This window comes from Triticum dicoccoides, chromosome 7A (genome assembly GCF_002162155.2).
Source record: "Triticum dicoccoides isolate Atlit2015 ecotype Zavitan chromosome 7A, WEW_v2.0, whole genome shotgun sequence".
Taxonomy (NCBI): Eukaryota; Viridiplantae; Streptophyta; class Magnoliopsida; order Poales; family Poaceae; genus Triticum; species Triticum dicoccoides.
Window position 1 is genome coordinate 718,101,997 of NC_041392.1, and position 5,211 is coordinate 718,107,207.

Sequence of the window (5,211 nt, forward strand, 5' to 3'; positions counted from 1 at the left end):
TTCAACTTATTTTTAGCGAAAATAGGCCTTTACAAAGGGATATAGGCTTGTTTATTTTGGGCCGGGGGGGGGGGAGGGGGGCATGCCCGAGGTTGGCCCCCATGAAGCTCTGCCGTTGATTTTGTTGCCAGCCCACCCCTTGTTCGTAGGACTCTAAAAAGTAGCATGCATGTACATTAGCGCGATATACATTTTCCAAATTAGCAAATGAGGTGAATGTTGAAATCTTATCAAACAGACTTGGTTCAAGCAAATTTCAGAGAGGCTAGTTCAACGATAATCTTGATATGGATGCATGTTTTAGGCAAGTCATACCATTTTTGTAGAAAAATCCATGTAAGAAAACAAATGATCAATACTACAACTTAATCAAATTTGTATTTGTAATACTCACGCAATCTAGACATTATGTAAGCTCTATATTTATCTATTTAGTAATATCGAAACTTGTTAGTATTGATTCAACGAATATCTACCAGGTTACTCGATTCATACACAGTAAACGGTTTTGCCAAATTATATAGATATTTAGGATGCATTGAAAAATCAAAGATATGCACTAGCGTAAATTTATTCGTGGAGTATGCCTATGTTGTCTCAACATAGCCGGTCCCAAGCCCGGGTAAAGGAGGAGGGTTGTGATAGGCTTGGCGAACCAACATAAAAACTCAGCCACTCTTATGGAGATGAAACCCAAAAGATTTTCGTTGGGGCGTAACCCTCTCAGCGACGCGCCACATCGGAACCCGGGTGTGGTGGAAAATGGGCAAGGGCCGGGCCGTCACCCCCCAAGTGGCGCGCTGTATCTTGATCCGGATACGGTGGCAAGTGAGCGAGGATCGGGTCGTCGCATCCTTAGTGGCGCGCTACATCGGCGCCCGGATGTAGTGGAAAATGAGCAAGGGTCTTCGCATTTGACTCGATGAGTGCGAAGGGTAAGGAAGCTAGCCGAGCCTAGGAGGATTCGCTTAGGTAGCTGGAACGTAGGGTCTCTGACAGGGAAGCTTCGGGAGGTAGTTGATGCAGCAGTGAGGAGAGGTGTTGATATCCTTTGCGTCCAAGAAACCAAATGGAGAGGACAGAAGGCGAAGGAGGTGGAGGATACCGGCTTCAAGCTGTGGTACACGGGGACGGCTGCAAACAGAAATGGCGTAGGCATCTTGATCAACAAGAGCCTCAAGTATGGAGTGGTAGACGTCAGGAGACGTGGGGACCAGATTATCCTGGTCAAGCTGGTAGCTAAGGACTTGGTTCTCAATGTTATCAGTGCATAGGCCCCGCAAGTAGGCCACAATGAGAACACCAAGAGGGAGTTCTGGGAAGGCTTGGAAGACATGGTTAGGAGTGTACCGATTGGTGAGAAGCTCTTCATAGGAGGAGACCTCAATGGCCACGTGGGTACATCTAACACAGGTTTTGAAGGGGCGCATGGGGGCTTTGGCTATGGCATCAGGAATCAAGAAGGAGAAGATGTCTTAAGCTTTGCTCTAGCCTACAACATGATTGTAGCTAACACCCTCTTTAGAAAGAGAGATTCACATCTGGTGACTTTTAGTAGTGGCCAACACTCTAGCCAGATTGATTTCATCCTCTCGAGAAGAGAAGATAGGCGTGCGTGCCTAGACTGTAAGGTGATACCTAGGGAGAGTGTTGTACCCCAGCATAAGCTGGTGGTTGCTGACTTCCGCTTTCGGATTCGTGTCCAGCGGGATAAGCGTGCCAAGGTCGCTAGAACGAAGTGGTGGAAGCTCAAGGGGGAGGTAGCTCAGGTGTTCAAGGAGAGGGTATTTAAGGAGGGCCCTTGGGAGGAAGGAGGGGATGCGGACAATGTGTGGATGAAGATGGCGACTTGCATTCGTAAGGTGGCCTTGGAGGAGTTTGGAGTGTCCAGGGGAAGGAGAAGCGAAGATAAGGATACCTGGTGGTGGAATGATGATGTCCAGAAGGCGCTTAAAGAGAAGAAAGATTGCTTCAGACGCCTATACCTGGATAGGAGTGCAGACAACATAGAGAAGTACAAGATGGCGAAGAAGGCCGCAAAGCGAGATGTTGGTGAAGCAAGGGGTCGGGCATATGGGGACCTCTACCAACGGTTAGGCACGAAGGAAGGTGAAAGGGACATCTATAAGATGGCTAAGATCCGGGAGAGGAAGACGAGGGATATTGGCCAAGTCAAATGCATCAAGGACGGAGCAGGCCAACTCTTGGTGAAGGACGAAGAGATTAAGCATAGATGGCGGGAGTACTTCGACAAGCTGTTCAATGGGGATAATGAGAGTTCTACCATTGAACTGAATGACTCCTTTGATGAGACCAGCATGCGTTTTGTGCGGCGCATCCAGGAGTCTGAGGTGAAGGAGGCTTTAAAAAGGATGAAAGGAGGCAAGGCGATGGGCCCTGATTGTATCCCCATTGAGGTGTGGAAAGGTCTCGGGGACATAGCGATAGTATGGCTAACCAAGCTTTTCAACCTCATTTTTCGGGCAAACAAGATGCCAGAAGAATGGAGACGGAGTATATTAGTACCAATCTTCAAGAACAAGGGGGATGTTCAGAGTTGTACTAATTACCGTGGAATTAAGCTGATGAGCCATACAATGAAGCTATGGGAGAGAGTCATTGAGCACCGCTTAAGAAGAATGACAAGCGTGACCAAAAATCAGTTTGGTTTCATGCCTGGGAGGTCGACCATGGAAGCCATTTCCTTGGTACGACAACTTATGGAGTTATATAGGGAGCATAAGAAGGACTTGCATATGGTGTTCATTGACTTGGAGAAGGCCTATGATAAGATACCGCGGAATGTCATGTGGTGGGCCTTGGAGAAACACAAAGTCCTAGCAAAGTACATTACCCTCATCAAGGACATGTACAATAATGTTGTGACAAGTGTTCAAACAAGTGATGTCGACACCGATGACTTCCCGATTAAGATAGGACTGCATCGGGGGTCAGCTTTGAGCCCTTATCTTTTTGCATTGGTGATGGATGAGGTCACAAGGGGTATACAAGGAGGTATCCCATGGTGTATGCTCTTTGCGGATGATGTGGTGCTAGTTGACGATAGTCGGACGGGGGTAAATAGGAAGTTAGAGTTATGGAGACAAACCTTGGAATCGAAAGGGTTTAGGCTTAGTAGAACTAAAACCGAGTACATGATGTGTGGTTTCAGTACTACTAGCTGTGAGGAGGAGGAGGTTAGCCTTGATGGCCAGGTGGTACCTCGGAAGGAGACCTTTCGGTATTTGGGGTCAATGTTGCAGGAGGATGGGGGTATTGATGAAGATGTGAACCATCGAATCAAAGCCGGATGGATGAAGTGGCGCCAAGCTTCTGGCATTCTCTGTGACAAGAGAGTGCCACAAAAGCTAAAAGGCAAGTTCTATAGGACGGCGGTTCGACCCGCAATGTTGTATGGCGCGGAGTGTTGGCCGACTAAAAGGCGACATGTTCAACAGTTAGGTGTGGCGGAGATGCGTATGTTGAGATGGATGTGTGGCCACATGAGGAAGGATCGAGTCCGGAATGATGATATACGAGATAGAGTTGGGGTAGCACCAATTGAGGAGAAGCTTGTCCAACATCGTTTGAGATGGTTTGGGCATATTCAGCGCAGGCCTCCAGAAGCTCCAGTGCATAGCGGACGGCTAAAGCGTGCGAAGAATGTCAAGAGAGGGCGGGGTCGACCGATTTTGACATGGGAGGAGTCCGTTAAGAGAGACCTGAAGGATTGGAGTATCGACAAAGAGCTAGCTATGGACAGGGGTGCGTGGAAGCTTGCTATCCATGTGCCAGAGCCATGAGTTGGTTGCGAGATCTTATGGGTTTCACCTCTAGCCTACCCCAACTTGTTTGGGACTAAAGGCTTTGTTGTTGTTGTTTAGTATGATGATAATATTTGTTTGCGTAGATCTTTGGTGAAAACTATTGTAACAAGATATATACTTTGTTAATTATCCAAACTAAATAAAAATAGTTTGGCCAAAAAATTGCAAGTCACTTAACACGAGAAGATTATTTATACTAATAAATATCACAATTTTATGAAGTTTTTATAATTAAATATGTGAGCATGTTTAAATACTTAATTTTGATAGTTATAGTTATAAAATAGAATTAATATAGTATATCAGAATATTTTGTCAACATAAGAAATTCTTATTGTGAAGTAGAGAAGTTTAGTATAAATAAGGGAGAATAGCTCATCATAGTGTCAGAAACTTCATTCTTAATTAAACAACCCTTGTGTAGGGAAAATAAGATCATAAAAGTTTATAAAATCGAAAGATATTGATGTTTTAATGGTAGACCAGCATCTCCCAACTACTTGCAATCAAGTTTAGATCGCGCTAAAGGTTCTCTATATAACTGTCGTGGTCGATATCATCCACCTCAGAAAAATCATGCTCCGTAGGAATAAATGTATCCTGCCCAACATCATCCCATCTTGCCGAGTCATCCTAAGATCCGTAAGAATAGATGAATAGCAGTTATGATTTTTCATCTCGCTCTTTTGGTGATTTTATTAAGCAGATACTAACAGAAAAATATTATAGAAGCAAGAGCGACAACTATGAAGACAACGTGTAGTTGATTGCACCACTACTTAAAAAACTTTTTAGGAAAAGCTCACCCTACTCAAGCACTCTGAGCAACACTTGGGAGCACAAACAAAATAAATATCCAAACTAAATAAAAATAGTTTTTGACACAAAATGCAAGTCACTTATCACTAGAAATTTATGTATACTAATAAATATCACAATTATTGTAGAAATATTTATAATAAAATACATGACCATCGCCTCTAAGATCTCTACTATTTCTACCAGGTGTCTGAACCAGGTACATTTGTAGTAAGAGCTAGCATCGCTGGCCTGGAAGAGGCCATTGAGGTGTTAGATACCCTTGGCAGCTTACTAGTGTGGGTAAAAGGATAAAAGGAGAAGATGAAAGTCGTGAGCTTAAAAAAAGATTCACTTTTTGATGATAGTCTAGGATCTTCGTGTCGGGGAACATAGCATGCAATTTCAAAAAAATTCCTACGATCACGCAAGATCTATGTAGGAGATTCATAGAAATGAGAGGGGGAGAGTGTGTCCACGCACCCTCGTAGACCGAAAGCGGAAGCATTAGTTTAACGTGGTTGATGTAGTCGAACGTGTTCACGATCCAACCGATCTAGTACCGAACGTACGGCACCTCCAAGTT